At 39.7% G+C, this 12,580-nt stretch overlaps 1 long non-coding RNA gene across 2 annotated transcripts in view; it reads left to right on the top strand.

Annotated features, from left to right (window-relative positions):
- LOC310901596 overlaps nt 1–12,580 on the top strand; it is a 176,220-nt gene that overhangs the window by 94,778 nt on the left and 68,862 nt on the right. The gene's annotated exons all lie outside the window — the stretch shown is intronic.

Below are 12,580 nucleotides of genomic sequence, written 5' to 3'. Positions count from 1 at the left end.
AGACCTGTCCCAGCTTGCCATCTCAGGGTCAGGGAAAGTAGAATGATTTTTGTAGCTCACTCCTGTGGCATGTCATAATTCTCCTTTCTTAGCATCTGTGGGGCTTCCTTTTTGTTATAAATTGTATCCTTTCCCAGGATTTCAATTTATTCATACTTGGTATCTGTACTTCACTTAATGTCTCCAGAGCACCATGAAACTGTTGAAAAACACTGGAGCAGGCTTCCTAGTGAGGTGGTTGATGCCCCAAGCCTGTCAGGGTTAAAGAGGCATTTGGATAGTGCCTTCATTAAGATGCTTTAACGTTTGGTTAGCCCTAAAGTGGTTGCGCGGTTGGACTTGATCTTTGTAGGTCTATTCCAACTGAGTTATTCTATTCTAATTTGCCATGAAGGCTTTTACTGTCATTTTTCAGAATAGCTAGTGACAGACCTGGGGTATAGCATAAGAACTCTGATATGCTATGTTGCTCTCTAAGATAAATATGTGCATCATAAACTAACTGGTTTGGAGGAGTTGATGAGAAAATTAAGTCTTTACTCAGGTGCCTATGAGAAATGTTGCAAAAAGCTGTTTGATATTATGGTTCCCTTGCAATGTGCTCTTCTTCGTTCACTCTCTGTTAACAAAACTCATCTACTCTTGGTTTGCTTATGTCTCTGCATCAAACTGTTACATTTAATAAGGGTCCACGTCTCACAATGAACTTGACTGTTGATTCCAGGGTTTCGATTGGTTCTTTTCCTTGGAATGGCTTAGTTTTCCCGATGGTTTAAAAACAATGATTTTTTGTTACTGTTCATTTTCCATCACAAGCTAAACTTACCCATGCAACCCATCCCGTTGTTCAAAGTCTACTCAACATACTGATACCATATTTGTTCTCAGTACACCTAGTATTAGAGATTGTCCTCAGACATCATCCCAGTGCATCGCTCCCTTTACCTTGACAGTTTTTTTCCCAAGGGCTAACCTGAATCATTCATGTTTGATCACTTCTGATTCTAGGCACCATGCACATTAAGACTCGATCATTTCCTGCTCTGCAACTAGCTCTCATGTGTCTACTGACAGTTACTACCTCCCTTTCTAGCCCTAGCAGATATGCTTTTCCATTGCATTGTTTTTTCAGAGTTCGAGCAGTTGACTGTAACTAATTTTTCAGTCTGTGCTATTACTTTACAGCATTAAAAGTACACCCATTTATTTTCTAAGTAATTTTCTGTGGGTATATTAGAAGAAACAAAGCATTCTGTTCATAAGCACTGTTAACCAGCTGTGGAGGGAAAATCACTAGTGTACATGGGGAAAGAGAAACTCTGAGACTATGAGGTCGAACACCTGCTTCTTTCAAATGCAAGTGTGGTCAGCAGCTCGGGTAACCCTGGAATAGAAAGTCGCTTTTTGTACTCCCCCCTCCCCCTTTAACCAATGTAACACAATCTGTACCCAGCACACTCTGAAAGCAGGCACTGAACCCATAAAGAGGATCTTTGCAGCGGTGTTCGACTAGCTAATTTAAGTGGAAGATAACAAGCACCGCCGATGCAATTCAGTTGCTTCATATGTCCGCATCTCTGCTTCTGCAAGACTGGAATGCATGACTTCTTGGGCTTTATAGCTTCTCATATTTCCTCACCTTGTCATCTGGATTTGACTTCATTCATGTTTATTTCTCTGATATAAACTCCTGGTAATTTTGCATTTTGCAAGTTACAACAGCCACATCTTTAATTGTGCTCCAGAGCTTTCGCAAATAAATTTAGCCATCTGTGGTTGTAGACCAAATACATGCCTTTTCTACGGATGTTATCATCAATATTAATATGACTAATCTGTAGTGCGGGTTCATGCATAATTCTGAGTAAACAAAATAAAAGTAGTTGTAGCTTGTAGCTATCAAAATCCTTTGGTCAACTATGTAATAAGTCTTATGTCCTTGCTGGGCGGTAGTGTGGAGATAGGAGCACTGGAAGCCCCCCATGAACTCATATGTTATACAGATCTCTACTGTAATCTGTTACAAAATTCACCCAGGCATTTAATAACAGCTTTCATTTCCATGGCAGAACAAGAGATATATTTTTAATAAACTGATTGTTAAATGATGTAGTCTAAACTTATGCTTACATTCATCCATTGAGATCAGGGAAAATTGTACTTTTCAGCTATGTTGGAAGAATGTATTGGATGTGGTAAAATGGAACAGAGTTGATAATTGTTTATGGTTGATGATGTTTGTTGATTCAGCTAGGACATTGCTATAAGCAAATTCATCTTAATTGGTATTCAGTTAGGCAAGAGCTCTTAAAGCATTTTAATTTGCTGAAGGTACTTCTGGGCTTATTCTTATATTTAAAATGTTTACCTATCTCGGAGGCTAAATCATTTTTTACAGACTCTCAAACCCAGATATTTATTTATGGCCACAAATACAAAGCAGAATATAAGTAAGGCATTACGTGAAGATAAAGACACTGTGATTATAAAGATTTACATTCTTTATAGCTTGTAAGACCAAAGATAACATGTTCATAATGAAATTACTTCAAATCTAAAAATTAGGGTAATGACACAAAATGGTGTTTTTATTGTCCATCTGAGCAAAAATACATTCTCATGCATGAGATCCATTGTAGAAATATATTAAGACTTAGATAAATATCATCTAACAAACAAAGCAAGCTTAGAATAATCTTACTTTTAGAATATTAATTTGCCCGTAGACACATAGATCAGATGGAAAAATGCAAACTCCTGCTTGAGAGATGCCTTCTGTTTGAGACTTTATCAGAGATTAACATGTCATATTTTGGTCTGAGTGCAGAAACAGAAAGATTTTTGACTTCATCTGCCTTGAATATAATTTCATCCCAAATGTGAATTCATCTTTGCTGAGGTGGGCAATAAAAATATTGCAGAGGCAGCCACAGGCAGCACTGGTAATGGCAGGAGGAGCTCAGGGTGTGAGGGAGGAGGAGACCTTCATGGGAGTAGATCCCTCTTGGCAGTGTATCTGTGGGATCTCCTTCCCCAACAGCTGGTGGAGAAAGGAACAGTCAAAGGAGGTACCAGCCTGCATATCTGACCTCTTAAGGCTTTGTGCAGTTGCTGAAATGTGCAGATTCCCCCCAAGAAGAGCTTCCTCACAACCCAGTCACTCCTTCCTGCCTATCTCATCTGCCCAGGTTCCAGTCAGTTTAGCTCTCTTCAAAACCCATTAAATTGTCTCATTCTCTTTGATCTATTCTCAATCCTCCAGAGCTCCTTCTGACCCTTCTGTGGTTTCTCAAAAAAGCTAGCCAAGGCTCCTTCAGGCTTCTCACCAACACCCCAGGAATGCTACTTACCATTGCTGTCAAGTTGTTTCAGCTGTGTGCTAGAAAGAGGCCTCGAACTAACTCTGGAGGAGTATGGCAAGTTGTAGTCTTACCTGGGCTGCCTGCTTGCATGTTATCACATCAAACAAGCTCTTGTCCAGAGCTCTGGTGGACAAACAAGTGAAAGCTACAGGCTGATGACTTCAAGTGTGATGGACTTCTGTAGAGGAGAGTTTTAATGACCATTCTTTATAAACACAGATTAGTTAAAATGTGTTCAGGGCATTCTTACTGGCCAAGTAGTTGAGAGAAAATGAATGCGCTGATTCAAAGAGACCAAACACAGAGGAATAAAATAGAGGCAGGACAATCATATTCAGTATGTTTGTGTCAAGAAAGAAGAAATGCTATGTACATATGATGTACCTGACCTTCAAGATCAGGAAGACTTGATGTGGACTCTCATTTTTGAACAGTTTTCATAAAAAGCAAGGGAATTGGTGTGTAGAGGTGTTTTATGATGACACATCACAGTGCCACCATATCTTACAGTCACGGCTCTAATGGGGAAAGACAGAGAGGTGGTTTTCCTGTAGAAATCTGCATGTGTTTGCAGCCCAAGAGCAGGAACGTGTTAGGAGGTTGTTCCTTTGTCTCCCTTTCAGGCATTCACTGTATTTCTGTCACCTTGCCCTTCTGTAAACTGTGAGCAAAGACTTGTCTTTAATTTCAGCTAGGCTGCAACTGTATTATCTGAGGATGCCAGTAACTGACCCTCTAGTGAGAATCTGACGTCTTTTTCCTGGCAACGGTAAATGGGAGAGACTGGGCGAGTTAAGGGTGAAGGAGACAGCAGCCTCAGCTCCAGAGCCTGACAGCAAGCGTGGTACACCTTCCCAGCTTAGAAAGCATCTTGGGTAGCAACTTCTCACATAACTGGTAACCTCTGTAGTAATTCCAGGTCTGGTGGTGTGCATCAATAGCTTTTGGCTATCTTAGAGGATTCGTGTATGAGGATGTTGTATTGATGTACCAAATGGAAAGTCCCATAGACAAGCAGATGATATAACAGGGAAAATTAAGACTAATCAAGTACCAACTGTTTCTTAGTATACAATGTAATTTAAAAGGGAACAAAACTAGCTATCTCCCATAAGATACACTGTGAAACTTTTTAAATACAGATTGCATGCTTTTCCAAGGGCGAAGTACGACCTTCAGACTGTGTGAGAGTGGGAGCAATTTGATTTCCATCCAAGGGAATAGCAGGCATATCTAATGGCTTTAAACAGTGTTTGGATGCAAGAAGCAATATCTGGGTCTTTTCTGAATTAAGTTTGTATGTATTGACTGACATTCAAGATTTGATGTCTGACAAGCTGATGGCTCTGAAGCTGCTCTCTGCATGTCAGCTGAAATGAGAGCAGGAATTGGAGTTTCATTCCAATAGCCTGCAAAAAGGGGCACTGAATACTGTTACCTACTGTCACCACACTGATACTAAGTGTAATAATAAAGGTAGAGCTTTGGATCAAAGCCTCTTGTGCAGATATTGTGTCACAGGTGGTGTTGTCTAGCATGAAATGAGCTTTTGAGAAATACACTTGAAATGAGCTAAGTATCTTTTGCTTTGTCATTTAACACTGAGAATCCAGTAGTTACCCTCTCCAGCACTAAGATAAGTTAAAAGCTGACCTGATGTTATGATGGCTGCAAAATTCCCAGCACTTGGATGAGCCCAGGTCTGCAATACACAACTGTATCCTCCCTATACCAAAGTACTAGAGTGCATTCCCTCTACACATGCTGCTTTTACATGGAGTGTCCAGACACAGCACCTGAAGCAGGAGCTTCATTGATTAGTTTGGCCAGTTCTTATTTTAAGTAGTTGAAAGTGTTCTTGTTGTTGGTGGTGGTTGGTTGGTTTTGTTTTGTTTGTTTTAAAACTGATGAAGATCTAAATGAATCTGAACCTGAGAGAGTTGCTCTCAGTGTGATCCCGGTAGGGTTGTATCAGTAAGAACGTCTTCAGATGGTGAGATGGAGTTGTGAGAAGAGTGTAAACCCCGGAACATTTTTCTTCTAAGGAATTAGCTACTTTCTTTGTCAGTGCTAAGTACAATGACCTGCTAGCATTCAGATTCACAACTTTTCTTTTGTTCTGCATTAAAGGATATGAGAGATTTCATTTTCTCAGAGTTGGACTTAGTGTTGTTGTTTTACTGCCAAATGCTGAAGTCTGTATTTTTAGCGGATACGTTAAAGTGCATATCCTTTGGAATAGATTTGGATTGGAATTTGATGAACTGATCACTGTAATGCTTTTTTATTTTTAACATCTGGATTAATACTAAGTGTGCAATTCAGTTTCTAAATATGAAACCTGCTTTAGAGGGCTGCTGAAAACCTACAACTCCTGCTCATCTCAGTCTTTTGCATTTAATCAGTTTCCTAAAATTTGACCTCTTTCATTTGGGAACCTGACACTTGGCTCTCAACTTTCCAATGCCAGTCTGTGTTTCATTAGCATGTCAAAAAAAGCTTCTTATCAGTTCTTCCACTGAGATGTAATACTTTTTCCAAAACTCATAAGCAGATTTTTGAACTAATATTTTAAATCTGGGCATGTTTATAGTTGCTGACTACTTTTTATCTATTTAGAAGCTAATGTATATCAATATTTCCTAAATATTCTCACCTGGTGACACTGGATCTTTAAGCAGTGTAATAGTCATTGTAGACTACTGATTTTCTCACAACAACAACAAAAAACAACAGTAACTTGATGAGCACCATGCAGCATTAGGAAATAATATATCTGGATGTATGATAAGCTTTTTGTTCTTTCTTTGTGGCATGAACAATACATTTTTCCAGTATGCAACAACTCAGAACACTTCCTGTTACCTGTCATCTTTCTTCTGAAAGACGTATAACTCCACACTGTGCAACAGCAATTCTCCTGCTGAGGATGGAGTTTAGATACCTTTCCCTTTTCCCTTATGGTGAGAACATGAAGCGCATTTCAAGTTGTTGTTTCAAGTAGTATGCTTTCAGCACAGCAGACCCGAGTCTGCACAGACAGGGGTGCATGATGGACAAGGTGTCGTGTAGTGACCTTACCCATATATTGCTTCAGAGCCATCATTTTTGGAAAATTTGTCTCTTCCCTTTCCTTGGCTTTGTGTTCACTCGGACCTTCCCCATGTAGATCTGTTATTCGCTTCACCACTATGAAAAGGTTCTGCAAAATATTCTCTTTTCCTTAATGACTGGAAAAGGATTTGCAGTCTCCTCTTCATTGAGGACTGTATGTGCTGATTTAAATCATACTTTGATAGATCTCTGAATGGAATGAGTAATTAAGTGCTTCTGCACAAGCTTTGTAATAACCAGTAACATCAAAGGATAGTAATAAACCAGAAAATAAACTAATAATTAAACCAATAAATCATTTAAACATCAGTGGATTAGAAACTCCTTTGAAAATAAGCATGTGCACTAGCCAACATCTAAATGATGGACTTTGTCCAAGAAACTCATATGATGCTGAACAGAAGATGCACAAATGTCCATTGCACAAAGAGATTAGTCTTGGTGGTTTATGTGATAAGAAATGCATACCCAGGAAGGCAATAACACTACTGAGCCTGCTCTTAGAGGTTTCTTGATCAAACCCTTCCAGCAGCTGCTCTGTGCATTGCTGGTTTCTCCTTTGAAGTCATCTTTGCTTACAGGCAGCAACGCGGTGGGCACAGTGAGGGTGGGGTGCTGCAGGCTGGTTTGTGTGCTATCCTGTTTCAAACTGCTGCCTTTGGTCAATCACCAGAAGCTGACCTGAATTATGCTGTCCAATGGATTTGAGGTTGATGACAACATAGTTGAGTCTGGATATAAGACAGCATAGTGAAATATTTCACAGATCTATTCTCTAGAATGATTGTCACGGTGAATTTTACTGCCATTTGATATGATAAAACTGAAAGCCTAACAGGGGTTACCATATAGTGTTCAGCAAAAATCTTAAGCAACATATCAGGAATTTAATTTGGTATGCTTGATTTTCACAGTGAAAACTTCTTCTTTTAAAAAAGAATATTATGGTGTTGGTATTCCAAAGTTGACATCGTATCTACAAGTAAAAGCTGTATGTTATGCAAGACTCCAGTAACAGGATAAATATTGCTAAGTACTGCTTAGAGAATGAAATGCAGAACTGCAGTACACCCACACACAAATAAAAATACTATCTGCTGAGAGCTCTTTATTGTGTATAGCAGAGACTTATAAATGCACATTTAAATAAGTGATTTGTATCACCACTTTATCTTATGTTTAGATCTCTGAATGTAGAGAAATCAGAGCCTCATGAGCTCAGTTCATTTCGAGATATCCAAATAATTTTCACACTGTGCTGCGCAGGAAATGAAATTGAAAATCTTTCAACTTTCTTAGGATAATTTATCAAGATTATGTATTTTGGGGTTCACGAATGATCCCAGATATGATTTCAAAATTAAAAAATAAAAATAAAAAATAAAGCAGTGCCAGGTTAACAAGTAATGCAACATAAGGTATATGGTGGCAGCCAGAGGTGATATTTTGGTATATTTTGTTGAAACAGATACGGTTAAATTCAGGACAAAATTTTCCTGATAAATGAGCTGTTCCAAGATACATATTTAGCATGTAGCCTGGCTGGCTTGTTCTTGTGAGTCACTTACTATAGACCTACTCAAAGAGATTCTTTGGTTTCTTTATAAGCTAAATGTGCTTTCCAGTCTCTTCTACAGTAACTCTAGAGCTTGTAGGCTTTGAGACACAATTTTAGGATGGTCATAAGGACTCTGTAAATAAATTTGTCTGAAAACAATAAATAGAGATGTTCAGTTATGTTTTCTGCTGTTTGTTTTTTGCTCCATCAGTGAAAAACTGTAAGCACTTCCCATGGCTGCATTGTCTACAAGTCATTTTGCAGTTTGGTGCTTGCTTCTTTTCTTTGTGACTTCTCCATTTGATATATATATGCACCTTTTCTAAAAGTCTGTGAGTGGGATTTCAATGTCAAACACAATGAAGCAGCTATTTAAACTGTAGATTTTTCTCTCTCTTTTTTTTTTTTTTTTTTAAGAAAAAAGGAAAAGAAAAAAGAAAAAAAAAGGCCAAAAGTTCAAGATGAGTTTGCAGTTCTAGTTTCTATTCCTTCAGGTCAATGTCTACATTTCTTTAAAATGTATGTGTTTACTCTGGCATTCGTCTTACAAAATTTGTCTTTAATCAGCTAGTGCTAATATATAGAGTATAACATAAGTGAGTGTAATTTTATTTAGCAACTAAAAATGGTAGTCTAGGAAAGCAAAAAGGAGGATTTATTCTCTGTAAAATATATATATATATACTTATACTGTATTCTGTACTTCATAAAGTAGGAATATCTGAAGAACAACGAATGAACAAAGATGTTCATAACTGCTCGAAAGAAAATAGCAAATCAACCCGTATAACCTCTCAAAGAAAAATGTCCTAGTACAAAACTGTTCTTTTTTAGCTGTATCCACAGATGTGTGTGGTTTTGTGGCAGAAGGCTCAATTATTGTGCCCCTTTTTGGTGATCAAGTCCATGCAGGGTGAGGATAATGGGTAACAAAGATGATGACTAGAGCAAATATATATGTGCATATTGAGTTATTAGAAACTATTAAGAAACAGATACTTTAAAAAATATGAAATCATGAGTGTGTCACAAATTAATATATTTCAAAGTAAAATTCTTAAAAACCTTTCAGATAAGAAAAAGGGTAAATTCATTCTTAATCTTTACTTTGAAAATTTCAACTTCCTGAAAACTATAAAATGTATGACTTAGATTATGAAAAGAAAAAAAAGAAGGGTATCCTCTTAAAGAACTTTTCAGGTAAAATGCCTACAGAAATCTGTACGACTGATTGGAAGCCACGATAGGAAAATAGTTTATGGACAAAATGTCCATAATGTGAAAAAATAGGTGATGAGCAGAAGGTTAGACCCCAAGTTCAGAGGAGCAGGAGCTCTCCTCTGGCAGTGTGATGGTAAGAAAAGGATGGCTTCATTCTCATGGGTGCGAAGCAGAAACCTTCAGCAAGTGCTTAGAAAAGTTTTTTGGTAGTCCTGTCCTGTACTAGAAGGCACTGGGGATGATGAGGAGAAAAAATGTTCCCTGGGAAGCAAGAGGAGAGAGTGGCCGGTGCCCTCAGGAAAATGGATGGAGGCAGGGCATAGGCTCTCCTGTGTGTCTGACGCAGGGATATTTGTGCTGTGGCTATGAATGTAGCTTTGCTGCACAGTGATAGTGCTCTGTTACACATCTAACTTGGGAAAGGTGCAGGCTTACTTGTATATTTTCTAGGATATGCAGGTGAACAGATACGCATCAGATATGTCACCTAATCTTCTAAACAGAAACAGGAAAACCATACATAAAGCATGGCTTGTGAGAACAAAGCTCCCTTTCCCTACTGGAGAGGAATTATCTTTGGTGTAGCAGCAGGGCAAAACATGCCCCAGGCTGCACTGCATGGTGGTAGGCCCTGAATACAACTGGAAGTGCCTGCAGTGGTTACAGGTGGCCCTGTCAGCCAAGGAGACCGCGGGGCTCCCCAGGGTGCCTGCCAACAGCTGAGCACCCACAGAGCTTTCCTCTCTTGGGTGTGTGGTGCTGCCAAAAACTGGCAGGCCTTTGCGTTGGATTACCTGACTCTTCTGGTTCCTGAATTGCTAGCCTATGCCTCCGGCATGGTGGCTTTCTAGAAGGATGGTCAAGCTGGCACGTGAGCAAAGGGTAACGTGCTCTGTGAAAAGAATTGAATCCTTGCCAGGGGACGGGTTTAAGTTGACATGACAATTTGGGGATTAAGCAGCTGTCTGCTAACACTTTCGGTGGTTTAAAATGCATCTTCTACCCTTAATTTTTCATGTCCTGGGTCCTTCAGTACTGCTATTAAGAAAAAGTTAAATTTAGCTTTGTTTTGGTCCATTATAAAAGTTGCTGTTTCCTTGATGTTTGTGTTCTTCCAAATGAGATCAGCCCTGTGAGATCTTCTAAATGAGATCAGCCCTGCTGTACAACTGGGATTACACCAAAAGAAAGAGGGAAGAAAAAGGATGAGATGTCCCCTGCGTGTCTCCTGAGGCGTACAAGCCCTTCCTCCTCCTCCTCCTCCTCCTCTGAGAGAGGCAGTGGATGAGGGGGTTGCGCACTGCTGGGGTGGGAGCTGCCTGCAAGGGGCTGGGCTGTGCCTGGGCCCGCTGCTCCCGCAGATGCCTCGTGTCTGACGCAGAATTAGCAGGGAAGCCAGGCACCCATCAACTGGCAACACCTGATGTCTGCTGCTTGAATGCTTTTGTATATTTGTTGCAGAGCTAGATCTTTCTCCTTGCTGGATGCTGGTTTGCGTGCCAGATTTTGAGCTCTCTTTTCCTCTTTATTTCAATATTAGAGATGTCATAAAGAAGGTTAGTCTAAAATAAAGTGGTTTATTTCTCTTCTTTTGCTTAGGAATGGGTAAGGATGTATGATCAGATTTTTTTTTCTTTTTTCTTTAGCTTTTATTTAGCATTTTTATTTCTTTTACTTGTGCATTAATGTCTGTTTCAAATTACAAATATCTAAACATAGCTGATGTTGCGTTTCCCATTGACAAATAAAAAACCTGCAAGGAAACAGTATGGCATGATATCTTGTGCAATAGTCATGTACCAGAGCAGCTCTATCAACAGCTGCCTCAGTTTCTGTCACTATTAAATGAAACAAAGCCTTCACTCTTATAAAAGTTTGAAAACCCTAAAGTGCTAGAGTCAACAGCTGTAGTAATGGCAGATTGTATGTGGTTTGTCAACACAAATAACTATCAGATACTGAAGGCTGTATTGCAAGTGTTGCCCTGGAAACCTACGTACAGCATAATGGGTTTTTAAAACCCACCATGCAGTCAGTTATAGCATCTTACATCAGGAAAAATGAAAAATCAGAGATTTCATCACAGCTTTCAGCCAAAGTAAGCAGAGGGCAGCAGGGCGCGTTGTCCAGTGACAGAGCCCCAACGCGAGCTCTGTGTATTTGGCGTGCATCTTGAACTGCGGACAGACTGTTAAATCCTTTTTATTACAGTCAATCACGTATGGATTTTTTTCTTCATGAATACTCAATGCAGCATATGATTAGATAGGGCAAGTGAGTGCCAAGTCCGGAATTAAGACACGAGCTTTCCTGGCACTGACTGTGAAGCTCGTGCGACCGGCCCCCTGGGAAGGGTTGCAGGGCTCATGGTGTGGGCAGGTGGGTGTCCAGCCTTCAGCCGGGGGCAGCTCTGGGGCAGACCGGTGCTCAGTGCCTGTGCCAGGCTTGAGATTCACCTTGCTGTGTCACTGCTTGCCAGGGCAAGGCGTTGGTGGTGGACTGTTGAAACCGTGGTCATAAGTTTAATGCTTCCTCCATTGTATTTATTTGTTTATTTATCGGCTCCGTCTATCAACCAAGCTATCTGGCACTGTAGGGAGTTCATGTGAAATAAAACGTCTGGTTCTGCAATGAAATCAATGACAGACCAGGAAGAGTTGCCCTTTGTTGGCTCTTCTGCGCTTGTAAGTGGTTTGTTTGCTAGCCAGTGAGGAGAAGACCCACTCGTGGCAAGTTGCTGCATTTGTCAGTATACACACTGCTGTGTGTATACTTTCAGGTGTCTCGCACCTCAGGGTGTCCACAGTTTTGCCTCAGATCCCTCAGAAAAAATCTTCTGAGGAAAACAGTAAAAATCTTCGAACAGGAAAGATTGGAATGGGATTGTCCCCTGTGGGATGATGCTAATACATGCATTTTTCCAGTTTTCTTCTCTTTAAATACACAAAGATGTCACAAGTATCATTAGAAAAACACAGAAATATACCCATTATATAAAAATCAACTTTTCCTAACCAAAACTGTTTAAACAGACTCAAAACATTAAGCTCTATTTTTGTATTTCCATTGCTGTAACTAGGGCTTGACTTCACCCAGTGAAGCCCAGTCCATGGAGAGCTATGTCTCTGATTGCACAGTGCCGACTGGGGTTTCCTTCTGGAAGACTACTGTGTGGTTGCTCATCCACATGACTGAATTGTCATGGGATAAGAGATGGTTTAGTAGTATATAAATGTGTAAAAACTTGTATTTGAAATGGAGTTTGTAGGATGGAAGATTCTTCTGGAAAACTGAATGGTATCGATTAGTGGCCTTAAAATATTTT

This window comes from Anser anser, assembly GCF_964211835.1.
Source record: "Anser anser genome assembly, chromosome: 6".
NCBI lineage: Eukaryota > Metazoa > Chordata > Aves > Anseriformes > Anatidae > Anser > Anser anser.
Note: the sequence above shows the minus strand (reverse complement) of the source record. Positions and strands in the feature narration are given on the sequence as shown.